This window comes from Eublepharis macularius, chromosome 5 (assembly GCF_028583425.1).
Source record: "Eublepharis macularius isolate TG4126 chromosome 5, MPM_Emac_v1.0, whole genome shotgun sequence".
Classification (NCBI taxonomy): Eukaryota; Metazoa; Chordata; class Lepidosauria; order Squamata; family Eublepharidae; genus Eublepharis; species Eublepharis macularius.
This window is the reverse complement of record NC_072794.1, coordinates 105169576-105192401: the sequence shown is the minus strand read 5'-3', so window position 1 is coordinate 105192401 and position 22826 is coordinate 105169576.

Here is a 22826-nt window from a genome sequence, read left to right as displayed (position 1 = left end):
TTTGAAAGTAGACCTGCTTGCTTCCAATATATTCAGATCAGCATATTTGGAAACAAAATGGAAAATATGCAATTAAGAATTAACACAGTTTGAAAATAGCATACAATTGTTACATGTCTTGCAAATGCATGCAGCAAATCCCCTAATTGGGGCCTTTAAAAAAAAAATCACTGTGAGGCAGTTTGAAGAAGATGGAAGAGAATACTCAACTCTTTACCCACTTGCTACTTTTCTGATCCATATTTACTTCCTCACAGTTCCAAATATGTATCTGCCACCCAGGGAAAGGGGTAAAGCCCATGCTATCTACTTCTCTGGCCCAGGTCACCCTTTCCCCAAATTGCTTTTCTCCTAGCTCCCCATTCCCATCCCAATGCTGACTGTGAGAGTTTGCTCCATAAGTTTGCATCATGTAATGTTTAGTCAGGGGCTACATATGTTGTCTGACAATTTCCTTCAGCTGTGGAAAAGAGTCCTGGATTCCTGTACTATTATCTGGCAGTGCGGAGAGGGTGGAATACAAATTTAAACAAATAAAATCCTTTTTCTTCTGCACAACAGCATCTGCCAAAACTCCATCTTCTATACAACTATCTATGATTCTGGAGCCTTACCCTGCTTAGTATTTGGTTACCCTGTTTAAAAGATAGGACTCCTATCTTGGAATAGCACAAGGCAAAACACTCTCAGGGCTAGGAGATACCATTGTATGGGATCTCTTTTTTTATATACTTTCCAAATTTAGCTGCCGTTGTGGTTTTATTGTTCTTTGTCTTTCAAGGATCCTCTGAAATCTCAATGGAACCAGAGATGGGAAACTTCATTACAGTAGACCTTCTTGCTGGAAAACGTCAATGTTTTGTCCCTGGGAATTCGTATAACTTGAGTAAAGTTTAGCAGTGACTCAATTCACATAGGCCCTGCTTAAATCCTTTTGCTTCTAAATACTGTACAGGCCAATTCATATCTTAGAATGTTTAAATGGTAGATGTGTTGGCTGAGTTTACACTATTATTTACAGGGCTGAACATTGTATAATGTGTAAAAGACAACACAGGGCTGCACTTTAAACATTGCTTGGACATGCTTCAGGTAACCAGAGCCCATCTATGGATCTGCGTCACTTAGCTAGCATATGCCCCCATAAGCTTGCGTTGACTCATTCAGGGCCCAAGTAGTATATCTCATCTGATACAAATTTGTAACATAGACCCTGCCCATCCTCAATACAGCCAGTCTCATGAATCATGAAAGAAAAAAACTATTTCCAAAACGCCATAATAGTAATGGACTTGCAGCCCTGTGAAGTATGTCAGTACTCCCTCCTCCATCCCCACCCCTGTGCCCATTTCTCTTTTGCTTCTTACATATATGTCCTATAATGTGCAAATGGATCCTTGATTGGATTAACATTGGCCTGAGCATGTAACTTGTGCCCCATGGCAGTTATTTGCAGTATTTTTTTCCTAAAGAGGAGCTGGTCTAATAAAAAGTATCATCTAATTGGTGCTTCTCTCTTATGTGTCTGAACCACAACTTGAAACCAGCTTAACTGTCAAAGCCATACGGAGAAGTGTAACTAGGACTAGGCAGCAGCAGGGGCTTTTTTCACTAGAGTGCAACCACTCTGACCACACAGCTAAGATACATCTCGCATGAGTTCTGCCATTAACCCCTCCCAGAAAACAGTGTAAAGCCTTTTCTCCCCACTGTGAATATTCCAAAGCCAGGCTTTATTGCATTAATAGATCCCTTGATATACTGCAGAGGTGGCCAGGGAGGAGAACAGAAGATCTCAGGAGAAGCTCTTGCCCCATGCTTTTTAGGTATTTGTCTGAGCGGGAGGAAGGTTTTTTCAGAAGGATGTGCCCAGTGCTCCCAGTTGTCTGCCCCCTCTTCAAGGGTTCAAGGCTTTGCTCAGTTTGTGCATGGTGCTTGCCTTTAATTTTAGGTGGGACTGTGGAGGGAGAAGAGCTGTTTGTCTGTTCAACCCAATCCTCCTTTGTTTTCTAGCCAGCCTCTGCTCACATTTTCCACCCCAAAGATCTTGAGATCTTGATGCATGCTCAGGGTGCAAACATTGCTGCAAACCCAGAGAACCTCTGGAAGATGTCTAGAGCTCTCTAGCAAAGAATTTGCAGCACAAAACAAAACAAAATCAAGGACTGCTTTGGGGAACCTATAACAGATAAAAGAGGTTAAAGCATGTGGCTCCAGATCTACCGAATACAGTTGCTTTCCATCTGCCTCCTTTCTATTTGAAGTTGTCATTCAGTCCTTGGCTGCAGCCTTCCTCCCATGGCAGAGGTCACTGCACATGATGGATGGCAGCTCTGTTCTAAGGCAGCTTGCCACATGGACAGTGTTGAATCTGTTATGATCACGAATCTTGATCTATGAGCAGTGACAGCTGACTGATTGGAGGACATTTCTGGCTGGCTGCACGGAATGAAGTCCCAGCTATATGCTATAATGAGTATTAGGAATGTATTAAGGGGTAATGCTGGCAGAACAGAACAATGTCTCATGTTAATGTCCTCTTACAAACCACATAAATTCCAGACAGAACCAAGATTTCCTATTTTACCAATCATAGTGACAATGTGCCATCACAATGCCTCTATTTCAGTTACACCAAATGATAGATAGTCATTGTATCTGACAGGAAGCCGGTGCAGCAAAATGACAGCTGCTCGCCTGCCCTTTTATTAAGGGGCTGCTTTCAGGCCATCTATAGAATAATTATTTGGATTCCATCCACCAAATTAGGAATACATCCATGTCTTACTATGTAGGAAGCAATGCACATGCACCCAGGCCTTTAGAGAGAAATAGATTCACTCTGGATGCATATCTGCTTTTGGTTTAAATACTTGGCCCTTAGGTGCAGGGGCGGGGGAAGGTAAGTGATACAGATACTGGAATAATATGAAAATCTGTGTAGGAACTTCAGTCATCACCAGGGCAAGACTTGAAAGGTGAATCACAGGCTAGTTTGATACCTGAAGGCCTGCTCAATGATTGTGATCATCATGACCCCTGCCCCTCACATTTTAAGTGAGGAGACTTTGGGCATTTATAATACCTTTCATTTTGCAGAATGTGACAATATGAAATTTAGGGTGATCACAGATAAATTTGAAAATTATATTGCATGCCTAAAAAGAATGACTCTTTTGAAAGGAACAAGTTTTTTATAGGTATGCAAAAAGCAGACCAACTATGGATCAGTATGCAACAGAATTAAGGAGGCTCGGTCAGACCTGCGGCTTTGGCGACTTGCAAGAGTCTTTGATATGTGACGGGATTATTTGTGGTATCAGGGATAATACTGTTAGAGAGAAGCTCCTTAATGAGATGGGCGTCTCCTTGGATAAAGCTATTCAGATTTGCAGGGCTTCAGAAACTGTGAAGGCACAGATTGAAGATCTGAATTAAGGAGGAGATGTAGTCCATGCAGTGCACCTGCAGAAGACCGGTGCAGGAAAATCGGGTGCAAAATCAGCAATCCCCTCCTCACCAGTGGCTTCTAGTGGCCAAATATCACGACAACCAGCATGTGTAAACTGTGGCTTTCTCCATAGTCCAGTGTAACGCATTTAGAAAACCCTCTTTTCATTGTGGGAAGCATAATAATTTTGCCAGGCCTGAGCTCAAACAAACACAATGTGCACAGTTGACTACACTCTGGGGCAAAAACTTTTGTGTTGACTCTTTTCATGCCAGAAAGAGTACAGTAGGGACTGGGTTTTGCCACTGCTTGGGAATGATACTGTTATTCCTTTTAAACTGGATACTGGTGCTTAAGTTAATATCTTATTGGAACAGGACTATTACAGTTTAGTGGTATGGCCACAATTGAGACCTACAGAACTCAAAATTGCTGGTTATTTTGGAACATATATTCTAGTCATGGGTAGGTACAGTCTATGTGTCAAACACAAAAGCTCTGTGTATAAGTTCCTCTTTATCGCAGTACCAAAGAAGGTGGTGCCCATATTGGGGTTGGCAACTTGTGAAAAAATGGACCTTGTGAAATGTTTATTTGCATTACAGGCATATCCTAAGTAGGGTATGGAGCGCTCTTAGAACAGTATATGGATTTGTTTGTAGGCCTAGGCTGTTTGCCAGGTGAACACTCCATTCAGATCAACAAGGAAGTACCTCCTGTTGTCCACCCATGCAGAAAAGCACCATTTGCTCTTTGAGACAAACTTAAGTCTAAACTACAAAAGATGATGGGCTTAGAGGTAATTGCCTCCATTCAGGAACCAACAAAGAGAAACATAATGGTCAGTTGTGCATATGCTTAGACCCAAGAAACCTCAATAAAGCAATCAAAAGAGAGCATTTCAAACTGCCAGCTAGGGGGGAGATAATGGCTCAGTTTGCAAATGTACAATTTTATAGCAAGCTGAATGTATCCTCAGGATTCAGGCAGTTAAAGTTAACAGAAGAGAGTTCGAAGCTCTGTACCTTTAATACTCTTTTTGGACTCTACAGGTTTCTCTGCCTTCCTTTTAGTAGTGCTTCTGCCCCAGAGGTTTATCATGAGACCATGATTTACAAGCACATCAGTGGAGTGGACACCTCCATGGATGACATCATTGTCTGGGGTTCAATCAAAGCAGAGCAATACCAATGGCTTTGGGATGTTTTGAATGCTACCAGGGCTGTGAACCTAAAGTTGAGTAGGGAGAAATGTGTTTTTAGAGTCCAAGACCTCGTATTTGTAGGAGATGTTATTTCTGCTGAGGGGGTAAAACCAGATAAAAAGAAGGTGATAGCTGTAGACAAGATGCCATGTCCATAGTTCAAGAAAGATGTTCAACGGTTTGGGGGGATGATCTATTACCTTGGAAAATTCATCTCTCATTTGTTTATATCTGCAGTGCTTCTTTGGAGACGTTTGGAACAGAAAAATGAATGGTGCTGGGATTTGGCACAAGTAGTAGTTGAAGCATTACCTCATTCAATACCCAGTGTTAAAGTTCTACAACCCAAACAAGCCTATCAAAATTTCTGCTGATGCTTCCTTAACTGGCTTGGGTGTGGACCTCTTACAAAAACATAATGAATATTGGCAACCTGTGGTATATGCATCCAAGTCTCTCACTGATGCAGAAAAGAGATAGGCACAAATTGAGAAGGAACTCCTTAGTATCTTGCTTGCTTGTGAACGATTCAGTCAATATATATGTGGACAGTCAGTGGTGGTGGAAACAGATCACAAGCCTCTCGTTGCTTTATTTAGCAAACCTTTGAATGACTGTACACTGCGCATCCAACATATGATGATCAAACCACAAAAATATGACTTGTCTGTGACTGATACGTTAGGTAAGCTTTTGTTCACTGCTGATGAGCTTTCTCAAGTTGTTCCTCCCGAGACTGTCATAGAACAAACTGTGGAACACAAAGTACAAGCATGTGTGGACATGATTATTACTTCATTTCCGGAGACTAATAAAGCATTGCTTGGCCATAAAGACATGACTGCTAATGACTCATATTTACAGACTCTCATTTGTGCTGTTCTCTGGACAGTGGTCTGAAACTCAGGATAACTGTGACCTCACTATCCGTGAATTTTGGAATTATAGATATGACCTCACAGTGGTTGATGGAGTGATCTTCAAAGGGTGCAAAGTAGTGGTCCCTGCTAGCCTTTACAAAGAAATGCTACAGAAAAATCCATGAGGGCCATTTTGAGAGGTATTATATTGGCTTAGAATTAATCAGGACATTACCACTATGGCAGAAGGTTGTTTTATCTGCCTCAAGTACAAGCCACACCAACTGAGTCACTGCATCCACATCCAGTTCCCAACGTGGTGGTGATCCAAGACTTATCTAATAGTCAGACTATTATTTACTGTACCCATTAGTGTGCATGCTGTCAAGTACCACCAGTAAGGCAATGATTGCATGTCTGAAAGGAATATTTGCACGGCATGGCATTTCTGAAGAGGTTTTCCGTGATAATGCCCCACAGTTTTCCTGCACATAATTCAAGCAATTTACCAAAAGACTGGGCTAGATGTGGTGTGTTGAAAATCCCAAACTTTCCTTGATCATATGGTCTTGTTGAAAGATCTACTCAGATTGTCAAAACTTGATGAAGAAAGTGTTTGATAGTGGTGGTGATTTATATAAAACACTTCTTATTTACAGAAGTATGCTCTTAAAAACTAGTTGGTCCCCAGCTCAGCTTTTAATGGGAAGATGCTTAAGGACTAATTTATCCATAGCTGAAAATTTACTTCAACCTACTAATAACAGGTTCCAGATAATGAAAAGCATTTAGAAGCTAAAACAAAAATTGTATTTTCATAAGACTGCTCATGACCTTCCCAAACTTCAGCCTAGTGATAAAGTTTGTATTAGAAATTCTTCCACTGGCACCTGGAATCCACAAGGGACGGTTATGGAACAACCATAGCCTAGATCTTATGTGATCCAAACTTCCAATGGTCATTTATTGCATCATAATCGATGTGATATCAGACCTTTCTCCTGATGTGCTTCAGATATGTCAGAAATAGTGGCTCCACCCGCACTCAAGAGATGTCAGAAAACCGTAATTCCGATGAGTCAACTGCCATAGATGAACGTCAAGAGCATAACCACTTGCAGCCAGTTCCATTAGATACAGCTGATGATAACCCCCCACTGGGGCAGTTGACAAGGACTATAAAACCTCCAGTTCGACTTATAGAGATATATGAATCAGAATTGTTAATATGTTGATTTGTTTCCCGTACAATAATTATTAATTTTTTTTTTAAAAGGAAGCTGTAGTGATAGACCTTTTAAGATGTTCCCTTATATTGCCATAATGTGGTAAAGGACTGTTAATTTTAAGACCTTCTCTAAGGTCACACGTTCTTGCAGTCAGTTGAGATTACATACAATTCGCTGGAGTTGCTTTGTATGTAAAGTTGTTTAAAATACTCATTTCTCTGGTCTCTCATTTGGAACCCTGAACATTACTCTGGCAGTGGTACAAAGTGAACAGATACCTTGTAGAGCCTAGTTATCCTCTTTGTATCCTTGAAATTAACAGCCCCTGAGGCATTTGCTCTCAGTTCTCTTGCTTTCATTGTCTCCTGGAGAGCTGCCAAAATCAGACATGACCTGATTCTTCAACGACAGAAGGAAGCTGGCCCAGAGAGTACATAGTTCTTGGGTCACAAATTCTTTGTACCCACTTATTTCTCTAGCACAAGATTTTATCTCTACTTTTCCTACCAGCTGATAAGATGAGGGGACTCACATTTGAAATCCCCTCCTCACTCGGTAGCTATGACACATTTATGAGCTTGATGGACTAAAAGCCTGACTATGTAAGTCAGGTTCATAGGTTTCATATGTGCTCTAGCACTGGGTAGAGAGAGCACACAGCCTTCACAGGGCAAAAATAAATGGGGCAGGAGACTATCTTTAAAGAGTCATAAGTTGACAAGACATTGCAGCAAGAATGAGAAGGGTTTGCTGATGCATTTGCAACTTATTGAAGAGGTAGAAGAACACATCCTGCCTAGCATGGTACTTAGCAGTAGCAGTTGCTATTCAAATCAAAATTAAAACAAAAGTTTATTATTAATAAAACCAGTTTGTGTAGTGGTTAAGAGCGCAGGACTATAATCTAGAGAACCAGGTTTTATTCCTCACCCCTCCACTTGAAGCCAGGGCCGAATCCACACTTCCCTACCTTCCACTTTTCATGTGCATTAATCGCACTGGATTCTATCCCGCAATGTCCCAGTCTGTGTTCACATCCCTTCTCTTACTGCCGCTGCCTCGCGCTATACTTTGTCCACATCCCTGGTAGAATCGAGCAATATGGGGCGGGTTTAGATCCGATGTCGCTGATGACGACATCACATTCATTTTTTTCCATTTTTTCATCAGATTTCCACTATAGCATTTTTTTGCTAAATTGCTATGGCGAGGCCACACCGCTATGATGCCTGTGATTGGTTAATGTTATTCTATGCCTTCTTCTTTGAAATCCATTGGACCATTATTTTGGTGGGCTAATTTGAAGTGATATTGGGGGTGTGGGGGTGATCCAAACTCTCCAAACGGGCAGACTAATTATTTGATGCTTGAATGTAATGTTAGAATGATGGATTTCTGCTATAACGGTAATTTCAACAGTTTAAAAAAATAATTTTAACAGCCACTGATATTTCCGACTGTCCGGCATCCTAAAAATGACACGGAAATGGAAATGACGCCACCCCTTGATGTCTACGTGGGGATTTTGGAGCACCCCAATTAAAATTTATGGCCGGGATTGTGCAACAATGCTGGGAAAGTCCCCTTTATAAAAAAAAAAGGGAAAGGGCGGGTAGGCAGGCATGCTGCGGAGAGAGTGGAAAAGCTTGATAATTGCACTGCAAAGAGGGATGGTGTTCCAGAAAGGCTGCAAATACGGAAGTGGGGTGGGTTGAAGGGGGCGGTCTCCTTGTGAAACGCTTCTATTTGTCCACATCCACGGTGAGAATTGCGCAAGAGAAGCGTTTGAACTCATGACAAATTCGTCTGAGGCGCAACACGAAAGACGCGAGAGAATGGCGAGATTGAGGAAAGAGTATGTCAACAGCCCTCTGAGAAGCGAATAATGGGCGGGGAAAAAGCGAAAAACTTGAGATGTGTGGATTCGGCCCAGCTGGGTGACCTTGGGTCAGTCACAGCTTCTAGGAGCTCTCTCAGCCTCACACACCTCACAGAATGATTGTTGTGGTGATTATAATAATATACTTTGTACACTGCTCTGAGTGGGTGTTAAGTTGTCTTGAAGGGTGGTATATAAATCAAATGTTATTATTATGTTGTTGTTATTATTATTATATACTAAATGAAGAAATGAGCTCCAGAGGGCATGGCACAGCAGGACTGTGCAGCTTATCACTTTGATGACAGAAGCCCTATCCAGAGTTGCCAGATTAACTTATTATATCTCTTGCTGTGCCTTTAAATTCCCTAGCTGGGAATTTATTTACTTAACAAAATTTATATCCTGCCTTTCTGCTTTCATAAGGGCCACCAAGGCAGTTAATATAATAAAACTGCATTTTAAAACTATTAAAAGCAACCAAAACAATAACAACACATCATTAAAGCAGTTAAACCAGAACTAAAAACATACAAAGGCATAAAAACAACAATTAAAACATTTAAAACAATTAAAACATTGAGCACCAAGGATGGGTTGCTGAGGAGTGCCAAATGAAACAAAAAAAAGTCTTTATCTGCTGGCAAAAGATAGCAACAGAAAGGGACAGATGAAATGTCCCTGGGGAGAGAATTCCAGAGTCTCAGAGCCAGGGCTTTTTTTCTGGGAAAAGAGGTGGTGGAACTCAGTGGATTGCCCTAGGAAAAAATGGTCACATGGGCTGGTGGCCCCGCCCCCTGATCTTCAGACAGAGGGGAGTTGAGATTGCCCTCCGTGCCATGTGGCATGGAGGGCAATCTCAACTCCCCTCTGTCTGGAGATCAGGGGTCGGGGCCACCAGCCCATGTGACCATTTTCTTTTTTTTTTTAATAAGATTTTTTTTTTATTAACTACATTGACTAACAATACAAAGGGAAAGAAGGGGGGCAGGGGAAGGAAAAAAAACAGCAACATATAACAACACTACACTACACATAATGCTTTCCCTTCATACTGCCATTAGTAAAGAATTAAAACTTTGTATGATATTGATCGAGTGGTTGACCTTGCAAAATACAAATTACAATTCAAATTAAGTCTTCCTCCCCCCCCTGGGCCTCGGACGCAATTCTCTCTGAGCAACTGCAGCCGCAGCGCTCGTTCCCTCCCCCCCCCTTCAGACTTCGCCTTTTCTTCTTGCTTGGTGTCTTGCTGAAATTCTTGATTTTTGTCCTCAAAATCCCTTAGTTGATCTTCTGATGTTATCTTGTAAGCTTGATCTTTGTAATTGAACCAGATACCTTCCGGAAATAGCCATTTGTACTTTATTCCACGTTCCCTCAGAAGAGCTGCGAGCTTTTTATACTTAAATCTTCTTTTCCGAACTAAAAATGGGACGTCCTTCAGTATCTTGACTTTATTACCCAGAAAGTCCAGATCCGCATTGTATGAGTTGTATAGGATAGTGTCTCGGATTCTTTTAGATGAAAAATCGATGATGATCTCGCGAGGCAGCTGACGCTTCGTTGCATATTTTGAAGAAGCCCGACGGACTTCCAAAATGGCGCTTTTTACCTCTTCTTTAGTTGCCCTCACGGGTGTCGCCAATAGTTCCGAGGCCAGACCCCATAAATCCTCATTTTCCTCCTCTTTCACGTTCTGGAGGCGCAAAATTGTCTGTGTTCGTTCCACTTGTAGCCCGATCAGCTGGTTCTCCACCAGCTTTAACTCTTTATTCGTTGCCCTCATGAGTGACGCATTTTCCCGGGCAGACTTCTCTGCCCCCCCCGCTGCTTCCTTGATGGTTTTCACTTCGCTCTCAATTAAGCCCACCCTTTGATCTGTTTCATTCAGCTTGTCAACAAAGGGCTTTATGGCTTCGATAACCGACCTCTTCACCAAGTCCTCGAGCGACTCTCCTTTCCCCTGCAGGGCAGCCGAAATTGACTTGCCCAAAGCGGGACTCTGCTTTTTCGCTGCCATTTTAGGGGGGGGGGGACCGCCAACCAAATTCTGAAACTCAGCGAGGGGGAAGAACGAGCCTTCTTAGCTTCAGATCCCACCACTCCTTCACGTGCGCTTGTAATAACAGAAGGGATTCGCTTACTTACAGGCTTCCGCCTAGTTCTGCTCTTTGCCGTTTTCCATGGCCCAGCAGCACTCAAGGTGCCGCGCACGTCTGCCGGCCTCCATAGGGACAAACGGGCAATTTACCCCCCGCATCGATTTCAGGGGGCTCTTCCCGCCGCGTCCCGGATCCTGCCTCCCTCACTGGGAGTCCTGGGGGCTAATCTTCGCAGATCAGCTGCCCGGTCAGGCTGCTTGGGCGCTTCCTCCCGGACCTGTGGAGAGGAGCGTCTGACATGGCCGAGAAAACGAAAACGAATCCCATGTGACCATTTTCAAGAGGTTCCGGAACTCCGTTCCACCATGTTCCAGCTGAAAAAAAGCCCTACTCAGAGCCAAGCTACAAGTGACACCTTACACAGGTTGGACACTTGTCAGCTTCCCTCAAGTTTTGATGGGAAATGTAGGCGTCCTGGTTTTACAGCTTGGCTCTCCATTACAGCTGCAAGACCAGGATGCCTACATTTCCCATCAAAACTTGAGGGAAGCTGACAAGTGTCCAACCTGTGTCAGGCGTCACTTGTAGCTTGGCTCTCAGAGTTCCAACTGAGAAGCTCTCTCCTTGGTTACCACCCTTTTAATCTCAGAAAGCAGAGGCACCTGAAGTAAGGCCTCCAAAGATGACCACAGTGGTCAGGTAGGTTCATAAGGGAGTAGGTGGGCCTTCGGTTAATGTTGGTCCAAGAAACCTTGCTTTGTACTTTGAATTCTGCCTTAAAATAGATTGGGAGGCAGTGTAGATGGGCCAAGACTGGAAGGATATGGTCCTTATGGCCCACTCCAGTCAACATCCTGGCTGTATCATTCTGCATCTGCATCAATTGAAGTTTCTGAATGCTTTTCAAAGGCAGCCCCATGTAGACCGCAGTGCAGAAATCTAATGTAGATTTAACCAGAGCATGTACCACTGTGGCCAGATCTTTTATACCCAGGAAAGGACACAGTTAGCTAACAAGTCAAAGCTGGTAAAAGGCACTCCAGTCCTTACCACTACTTATCCAGCAGTAGGCCTGAGTCCAACAGCACCCCCAAACTACGGACCTGTTCCTTCAAGGGGAATGCAAACTCATCCAGAATGAGCGATACCTTAAATCCCAGGTCAGACCTTCTGCTCACCAGTAGCACTTCGGTCTTGTTGGGATTAAACTCTGTCTCCTCCTTCCCATTCCTACTCTCCCTTCCATCATCTGTGCTCCTCCCAACTTGCTGTGTAGTATACCTGGAGTCTTGCTAATTCAGTAAATGGGCAGGAGATACAGTTAGAAGTGGGAGAGGTGTTCTGAGAATTTAAAGGTATGAAGAAGAACTCTCGGAATCTCGCAATTGTAGCCCTTTCTAATAGGTGTCACTGGCACCTGTGTAAGTACTTTCCACACAACAGCCACAATCACAGTAAAAATGTTAGAGGAGTCGATATTTAGTGTTTCCAGTGACAAACCCCTGTAATTTGATTACTTGTAATATTCAATATACTCAGCAAAGAAATGTTTCCTGGAGGACAGACATCTGGACTTCCCAAAACAAATGACTGTTCCATTTACTGCAAGATTCAGATTCAGTAGCACCTTAGAGACCAACTAGATTTCCAGGGTGTGAACTTTCAAGAGTCAAAGCTACCTTTGTCAGACACATTGAGGGGGAAAAGGCAGGAGTCTTTAAAATCCAGGTAGAGGGTGGGAGGGGTATTGCAAATTAGATTGTCAGGAAGCTAGCTATAATAGGTTGATAGAACATAGGTGTGAAATGTGTAAAAGTAGCATCTGTAATGTGAGAAAAATTCTATTTCTCGATTCAACCTAGGGGATCAATTGTTCCAAATTTGCAAATAAACACGATTTCAGCAATCTTGCATTATAATTTTCCTTTGAAGTTTGTCTGTTAAGAACTGCTACTCTGAGGTCAACAATGAAATGTCCTAGCAGATTGAAATGTTCTCGCACTAGTTTCTGATATCAGATTTATGTCCATTCATTCTTTTGTGGTCCTGCAGGGTTGAATCAGGACATAGGATTTTCCACTCCACATGTCTGACCCTGTGGTGCAGAGTGGTAAGCTGCAGTACTGCAGTCCAAGATCTGCTCACGACCTGAGTTCGATCCCAGCGGAAGCTGGGTTCAGGTAGCCAACTCAAGGTTGACTCAGCCTTCCATCCTTCTTTTCCTGGGGGTAGAGTGTAGATGACTGGGGAAGGCAATGGCAAACCACCCCGTAAAAAGTCTGCCAAGAAAATGTCATGATGCGACGTCCCTCCATGGGTCAGTAATGACTCGGTGCTTGCACCATTTACTGCAGTAACAAATACCTTATGATAAGACTCTTAAATTGCCATGATACTGCAGCAACTCTGGCTTCAATCATGCACAAAGCCCAGTCCATTTTCCTTTCTCCCAAACGCTGTCCTTCTTGCTTGTCTATCCATTTCCCTTTAACCAGGAGCAATGGAAGAGCTCAGACAGGGGCCGGAGTCATCAAGAAACTGGGGCAAGCTACATTCCTTTCATGTGTTTTCCAAGGGGATGGGAGAGTCTAGAGTTCACTGGCACTGGTCTCCAACCAAGGGAGCAATCCTAAGTAGGTCTACTCAGAATTGTACTTACGTCTATTCAATGGAGCTTACTTCCAGGAAAGTGTTCTTAGGATCGTACTGTTAGTCACATTCTGCTTATCTCCAGCCTTCTGATTGTGACTTCCAGCCAAACACCAAAACCCTAATGGAGTTGTCCATCCTGTTGAAGAGCTGAACTTCCCTGGGCCTTCAAGGTCACTCTAATTGCTCCCTTGTGCTGTAGACAGCCTCTGTTTCAACCCATTTTTGCAAGAATGATAGAATTTCTCAGTTCACTGATTCAGATAATCCCTCCAGTCTCAGAAACAAACAGCAGTAATAAGGGACTGTAATGCCCTGGAAACTTATTTCAGATGTCTCAAACTTTCAGCAGGTTTCTCATCTCACGGAGCAGAAATGAGAAACAAACTAACCTTGAAGGGCATTCTTTCTGCATAATGCTTTCTATGTTTTGTTACCAGGGAACAGTCAGCAAGGGGAGGAAGCAGCTTGCCTCCTCAACAGGGCAGACCTGGGAAAAGGTGGGTTAAGATTCACCTCCAGTCACTTCAGTGGGGTTAAGTGGACCAGAGCTCAGTGAGCAGAGGTGACTGAAACAGCAAGCAATAAAAACAGAAGTCACCTGAGGTTTCTCCCTGTCTTTGAGTCAGTTCCTCAGCTGCTGAAGTTGTAATAGGGGACCAGACAACTGTGCCTATTTCTCAACAGCTAACTCTGGTTTTAATAGTGCTGGTTTCTATTTAGGGAGCTAAAAGTTAATCTACATGTTACTGAGGATCCAAAAAATCATCACAAGACACTCGCCCCCCACACACTGTAACATTTCTTTTAAAACTTTACATCTTCCCTTAACTCCAAAGATTCATGATGGCTAACAATGAAACACTAAGTTGAAGGGATACAAACATACACAGTCCAATTAATAAGATTTAAAATGCACAGAAATTAAACCATGACCATTTGAAAACTGAAAACAGAATCATCACTGCAACTTCATAAATCAAGACATACTGCATTTCACTGCTATCTCTAGACAGGAATGACCAAGAAACAGTATTAGACTTCATTATTATTGCAGAGGAGTTAGCCGTGTTAGTTTGTAGTAGCAAAATCAAAAATAGTCCAGTAGCACCTTTAAGACTAGTAACCAATTTTATTGTAGCATAAGCTTTCGAGAATCAAGTTCTCTTCGTCAGATGCATGGTACAGAAACTGGTCAAATATAGAAGAGGAGGGGGGAGGAGGGGAGGAGAGAGAAGATGCAGTTAGGGGGGGAGAGGGAGGATGCAACCAAAACATTCCTTTGCTAGTAATTATTACACACACTGTGCAAAGGCTGCCTTTGAAGAGTGTCTGGAAACCAGGTGGGCTGGTTTCTAACTGGAGTGAGATGAAGCATATTATGTCCATTTCACTTCCACAATTGACAGTATAGGTGTCAGTCTTTAAAACATTGCTGTTTCCAATTGCCCATTTCCATGTATTAATTTATGTGAAAGGGGGATGATTTTTTTCTTGGCCAGTTAGTAACCTTGCAAGAAATACGGGTGGAGAACCACATGCGGAGGAAAAAATATACTATGTAATGCAATGAAACATGAATGGAAGTGGTTAAATAACAAAATGTAATAATATCTGTGAATAAGAATAAAGAGTAGAGAATATCGTATGTACTAATCAACAAAAGATAATTCCAAGCCACTACATTCCAAGTTGTTATAAAATGGTATATTATAAACTTAGCCCCATAGGTGCAGAGGCAACTCCAATCGGGAGAACGTCCAACAGGTAAGTCTCCAGGACTGAAGGTAAGGCAATCTTTCTCTTTAATGAATACTTGAAATCTGAATTCTTATGCTTCATCTTTTTCAGGTGGTTCCAAAAGAATAGGGACATCCTGAGATGCTCTCTCTAGCCTGACATTCAGGGCTGGCAAGAAACCTGATGTTTCATCTGTTAAACCTCCTCAGGGGCGAACAATGGATCCACCATAAATATACAAATCATGCAGAACAAATTCTTACAGCACCATGGTTCAGTAAATCAGAATGATGACCGCCATGTTCGGTTCTCAGTTGGTAACCTTAGCAGTGGCACAGTTTGGGAACTTGTTCCCAAGAAGTGTTTGCTCTAGCTGGTCTTTATTGGTCTTTGGCCCAAGACGGAAGATGGCATTTTAATCAGGTCTTTTTAAGGTTATGGATGGGAATGTATTGAATGAACTGGTTGCTCACTTTAATTCATGTTGGTGAATTGATGACAGCTTTTAACTGATGATGATTTTAATTTGATGGGGGTTTTAATGTTGTTTTTATAATGCTGGGTTTATGGTGTTTTATACAGTAACTATTTCAGAGCCGTTTTCACATGGCCACGCGCCTAGAAGATTGCATGAAACTCGTGGCATAGAAGCATCTTCCTAGCATGATTTCCCAGCACAATCCTGTTTAATGGCGCTTTTCCTGATGTCATCGGACCATTAAAGGGGATCCTGCTAGGAAGACGCTTCATGCCATGAGTTTGTGCAATCTTCTGAGGCGCGTGTGAAAATGGCCTATGTGCTATGTAATCCATTCCAGGTCAGGGTAGCCAACTGTCTGGTGGAAAAAAAATGTCCTTTCCTTTTAAAACAAGACTTACGGGATGTTGCTTATCAGGTCATGCTATTTTACTCCATACCACAAAAAGCTTCAGCTTCCCATTTCCATATATTAAGTATCTATTAAAAGGACAGGACATGTTTCTCCAGACCTGTTGTTGACAGCCCTGTTCTGGGGTGGGTTTTTTTTTTTTGATAGAAGAGAGATTAATTATGAGTAAATAAAACTTATACGGCTTTAATAACATGCAAGGTCTGCATAACTGATCTATGGCAACAGCTATTCTTTCACAAAGCTGTTATATGATAGTTACAATTAACACTGTGATAGATTAGGACATGTAAATCCTCCAAGGTAGTTCTGAATAGAGGGTTAACTACTGCCCTTAAATCTTCACCTGAGCAATCCTTTCTGGAGGAGTTTTTTGTCTTAATTTCATTTCTTGGTCAAGGAGGCTTGTCTTTATTTGGTCTTCAGCTTCCCGCCCCCCACCCGCCCCCACTTACATTTCACTTATCGCTGGTTGCCAATGCAGAATGAATCTTCTTGGTAACTAAACTTTCTAAAAAAAATGTAGGGTTCTGCAGAATTCCCTTTCTTGTTCCCTTGGGGGAGAGAGCTGAAGTCTTGGGGGCAGAATCAGCCCCTGCCACAGAAGGAGGTGAGGAGAGGACTGTGCCTTACCTGAGCATGTTTCCTCAGCAAGGCTGCCAAAAAGAGATGGATGATCCTGTAAAATGAGAATAAGCTTCCACCTGCCTGTGATGACACCTGGGTGAGACTCCAGCTGGTGCTGCTGGCAGGCTTGGGAGCTAGTGCAGAACAGGGGGGAAACTCCCTCCACTCCCACCTGCTGGGCCAACCACCGAAAGCGAACGAAGGCGGCTTCACTCTTGACAGATTTCTTATGGGATCTTGCTGGTGTGCAGGAAATCAAGTGCACTCACAAGAGCCTGCATTTAAATATTTCCTGTTACGTTTCCGAGAAGTGAAAGGGAACGTATTGGGGTACATGTAATTCTCTGTATAGAAATGCTCTCAATGCAGGGAACTCATCGTATGTTTTAATTAAAGCTGCAAGAGATCTTTCTAATATATCTCATTTAATCAGCTAAAGTTTTACTGATTAGCTGGTGAAAGCAAATATTAATCTGGTGATTAACTGGCAAAAGCACATTAAGATCACTCCCTAGTTTATTTGGGGGAGGCATGTAGAAAATGAAAAAAGAACTACGATGGCTTCTAGTTGCTCCTCTTTGTTAAATTATAAGTTATTTTAACACCTCCTTCAGGATTTCAAAAGGTTCTTGTAATAGGCAAATACACTTAAATATAATAAATTAATGGGTTAATAAGTTAATAAGTACATTATCAATCAACTAAAACATCTTTAGGTTTAAGATGATTTGTATTTTCAAAAAGGTTTTTTGCTTGAGGTAGGTAGGGATGCTAATATTCTTGTATTTTTTTAAATTTACATTTACAATAACATTTATATTAATAAATAATAGATATTAAACTATTTGAAAGCATGCCCCTGTGAAAGAACCTAATGCTTGAAGTCTGCCCTTTAAAAGTCTCTGGGGCTCTCTTATGAAATAAGGATGGTTCAAAATTAGTTAGGTTTGGGCTGAATTTGCCACTGTCCACCCCCCCCCCCCTTCCTGCTTGCATTGCAAGGGCTCTGCCTTGGGATGTGTTGAGTAACTAGAATGACATTTCTCAACACAGGCAAAGTGTTTTTCCCTTACCACTGGGTAACAGGTGGCCAAAAGAGTTGTCAGTCTGTAAAAGTACCTTGTACATGTGTGCAGCTACATCGGAATTAGGGCCACAGAGAGAAGGGAGAGAAGATCAAAACTTTCAATCCACTTGATTGCACCAATCAAAGCCAGGCTCCCCATGCTGCTGTTAGCATTTAAAGGGGGGAAAGACGGTGTCTTTTAAAAACCCCATCTTTCCCCCTTTAAAATGCTGAGTGGGAGGAGCCTGGCTTCAGTTAGCAAAACGTGGTGGAGGATAATTTGAAGAGTTAAATCCTCTCCCCTGCTTTCTGCAAGGCCCCAATAAGAAGTGCAGCTTCAAGGAGGTGCAGTTTAACTTTTTACAGACTGACAGATACGCACGATCTTGTTTTAGTCCTGCTTGTTTTAATCCTGAGTAATAACAGCCAACCCTTTATAAATTTAGAATTGGAGGGACAGTTTTCCCAAATTAGAGATCAGGCCTGCTAAGAGCCACTATTGACCCCTATACAGATCTCCTCTGAGTTCCCTTCATCTTATATAGATCCACCTCCCAAATCATATGAAAACAAATCACATGGCTTACTGTTAGGATGAATAAACTAATAACAGTTGTCTATTTGTGCAACATTCCTCATTGTGCTTCTTGTGCTTCTTCCAAGGAGCTCAGGGTAGTGTGCGTAGTTCCCCAACCCCTATTTTAGCCTCACAACAAATGAGTGAGGTAGGTTAGGTTGAAAAAAGGAAGTGACTAGTCTATTGTCACACTTTCCCCCTTCCCTCCCCTGGAATATAAGGGATACTGAATTTGTAACTCCACACCAGAGGCACCATACCCAAGCCCCCAAGGTGACCAGGGCCCCTGGAATTTTGCCCCCTTAGAACGCCCCCCCCTACACACACACACACATTTCAGTGGTCCTGCAATTCTGCCAGATTCGAGCTGGCAGATGTCAATGCATGAATAACAAATGAACCTTTTCTTTTAGGTTTACTTTTAACTCCTTTCATGTGTTTCTTCCTGTGTGCTACATTCTCTACCCAAAGGAGAAAATGTTATGCAAACAGGGCACAAAGAACCCCCTGCCAACAAAACCTTCCATTACTATTTTTAAGTTGCCTTACTTAAACTAATCCCCAGGCACAATACCCCCTGCCAGCACCTAGCTGGCATCACCTGGGAAACAATCTATAAATCCATAGCCTGGTTGTGGTTGTCATTTATAATGTACAATAAAACAGCCTTACCATTGACAGCATCTCTAGAAGATATACAGTCAGATGCAAGAGCCCAGCATATACCTAGAGATTTGTACATATGCATACACAAAAAAGTATGTATGCATTTGTGCAAACATATGGGATAGAATACTTGCTGGCTGTAACACACAGAAAAACAATTGACAAATACTTCTAAACTCTAGGAAATGAAACTGCCCGTATAACTTCAGTTCAGGACTTCTTATGACTTCAGTTCAGGACTTCTTAGAAAGTTTGGAGGGGGTTGTATTTTACATATTCAGTTGTTAGTTGAAGAGTGTTCATTATAGCACTTATATTCTCAAGAAATCATGTTATTCTAGGGGTAATGGGTCCCTCCCACTTTATCAATTACTATGACTAATATAATGACAGGTTATACTATGACTGTGTAAGTGTTGCAGGCACCCCACTGGTTGACATCTGTAACATCACTAGTGACAATCAAACAACACAGATCTTATCACCTCCTCCTATACTCATGCTGTTTTGGTAGGTTATGTGTATATATTGCTTGGTTAGCCGGAATTAAGCACTGAATTGACTTAAGGGTCAAATTAGTCATGTCAGTGGGAGATATATTTACCTTTAAAAGAAAAAAGAGTTAATGGCAGTGGCCAGATCCACAGCAGAATCATGGTACAGATAATTGAACTCTTCCCATCAAGTAGTTTACCTTAATCATCTCCATTACCACTCCAAAGCTATTTGTAGCAGGGCAAACATAGAAATGGTATCTATATGATGCCTATTGGTGGGCAAATAGCAGTTCCAGGGATGGCTCAGAGAGAAAGAATTAAATCTCTCATCCCTACAACATGACCCTGATCTCCCTCCCCCATAGCTGCCATTAAGCATGGCATGCACAAGCACATAAAGTTCTTTCCCCAGACCTCCACTTGAGCTGGGCTGTATCCTTAACCTTTTTAGAAGATGTCCCTTGGAAGTGGAAGAGAGAATCCTCATGTGGTCCTTTGGAAATGAAACCTACTAAACCCCAGCAAGGCTTATCTTCTCCTTCCCAGACATCTCTCATTATTTTGAGAACTTTCCTCATTTATTTCTTTTGAAGTGATGGGGTCCTTCTCTCCATCATGGTAGTGCATCTGTTCCCTTTTTGCAGAAATGCAGCTAAAAAACTATTCTTTGCCATAGACTGCTGCAGGTTCTACACAAAGGCAGCAATGGGATGGAATGAATATGGCATTAATTGGAAGAAATACCCTGTTGTGTGGAAAGTCCCTAAAGTTCCAGGCAGTCCACATCAGAGGTCCCTCTATACTATTTGTCTGCTTTCTATTCTAAGGCTAGATCCATTTCTTCTGCCAGTGCTGGTCATATGCCTGTTAAGTTCCTTATGAATCATAGCCATTGCAAAATACCTGGTTAAAAAAATTCTGTACATCCAACCCTACTTGTAAAATGACAAAAGAATTCACATTCCAGTTCTTCTCATCCCTTTTCAATACAGTCTTTGTAAATGTGGAGTCTTAATTACTTGACAGCATCTGCTTAGTGTTAAATCAATGCATGCATTTAGTCAGAAGCTGTGGTCTCGGTGGAGTACTGTAAACACATACTTGCAAGAGCCACTTGAAGGCACAACAGCTTGAAGGCAAGGTGGCACCAACACGTTCTATCTTGGTAAGAACATAAGAAGAGCCCTGCTAGATCAGACCCCTGGTTCATCTTGTCCAGTATCATGATTTATTGAGTTGCTTTTAAGGACCAAAAAACAAGGCCTTTCCCTGATGCTGCCTTCTGGTATTGGTGTTCAGAAGTTTACTTTCTTTGTATATAGAGGTGGATGGCATCTTGCTGCAAGAACTGGGTCATGTGCTTGAAGACAGCTTGACTACATGAAGCTGCCTCACAGTGAATTAGATCCTTGGTCTACCAAGGTCCGTATTGTCTACTTGGACTGGCAGTGGCTCTCCAAGATCTCAGGCAGAAGTTTTCACATCACCTATGACCTGATCCTTAACTGGAGATGTTGTTTATTGAACCTGGAACCTTCTGCATGCTGAACAGATGCTGTATCATTGAGCCATAGGCTCCTCCCCAAACTTCTTAAACAAACATTTCAAATGCTTGTGCTTATACATCTTTCCTTTCTTTCAATGGAATAGATATGAGGAGGAACCTTGCCCTTAAATGGAAGACAGGAGAGAATAACTGGGGACTAGGGGTGTGCAAGGAAAAAACTTTCGGCTTTCTTGTTTCGGGATTACCCGAAACAAGATTCTCTACCGGCATTAGCCGAATGCCGAAACAAGAATCTCTTTCGGGATTCGGGATTCGGCATTATTTCGGCATTCTTTCGGGATTCTTTCGGGTTATTTTGCTGGGAAAATGCCTCCGTCTTTCAGGACGCCTGGAGGAGGCATTTTCCCACCAAATAAGCCCAAAATTGGTGGGGACCTTCCTCTAACCCTTCTCTAACACCCACCCAAGTTTCAGACAGATTGGACTTTGGGGGGCCATGTTATGGCCCCCCAAAGCAGGTCCCCCCATCCTCCCATAAAGGAGCATCTTCTTCATTATTTCCTATGGGGAAAAAATGAAGAAGCAGGCTTCCTTTGCCAGGGGTGGCATTTTGCATGCAAAATGCCCCCCAGCCCTCAGGGGCCCTTCTCCCACCCCTCCTCCCACCCCCCACCGAGGCTCAGCCTGCTCCCACTTGGGGGGGCCATTTCATGGCCTCCCCAAGTAGGTGCTCTAATCTCTACCACTGACAGCTGGGGGAGGCTTGTGTTGCCAGGGGTGGCATTTTGCATGCAAAATGCCCCCCAACCCTCTGGGGCCCTTCTCCCACCCCTCCTCCCACCCCCCACCAAGGCTCAGCCTGCTCCCACTTGGGGGGGCCATTTCATGGCCTCCCCAAGTAGGTGCTCTCAGCCCCTAAAGTCCACCCTTCACAGCCCCACACAAACCCAATTCCCCCCCAGCTGCCACACACAGACCCAAATCCCCCCAGTAGCCCCTCACAGACCCAAATCAACCCCCACCTGCCCCACACCCACCATAACCCCAGGAACAGGCTGGCCTGCCCTCCCCTTTTGGGAACCCCTAAACTCTCTTTCCCAGGGCAGTTCTGCACAGACAAGGGGTGCCACAATGGTGGCAGTGCCAAATCGTCCCTGGGAAAGAGCACCTGCCCTGGCACACAGACAACCACCCCCCTGACCCCCCCACCACCCGCAGAGAAGGCTGGCCAGCCTGCCCCATTGTTCCCTATGCTGGGAACCAACCTCCCATCAAAGAAGGGAACACAGACACACAATCATTAAGTTTAAAAAACCTTTATTTTCTCATTTTCAAATTACAAGTGGTCAACAAATCACAACATATTACACTTATTGTCCCTCATAGCACAACACAACACAATTAACTACACATCAGAGAATCTTAAACACATTTTTTTTTTTGAAATGGACAAACAGTAAAGTTTTGAACATTACAACAGGTCACATAGTGAGCGGGCACAACAGGGCATGGAAACAGAAGATGATCATAATAACTACCAGCCTAATACAACTCTCCCTCCATAAAACGACTTAATGGGGGGGAACCACTGCAACAAAATCCCCCCCCAACCCTCTGGGGCCCTTCTCCCACCCTTCCTCCCATCCCCCCACCAAGGCTCAGCCTGCTCCCACTTGGGGGGGGCATTTCATGGCCTCCCCAAGTAGGTGCTCTGCTCTCATCTCTACCACTGACAGCTGGGAGAGGCTTGTCTTGCCAGGGGTGGCATTTTGCATGCCAAATGCCACCCTCACCCTCAGGGGCCCTTCTCCCACCCTTCCCCCCACCCCCCACCACATGCATTCCTTGACAATCAAGAAATCTGGAGTTAAATATAATG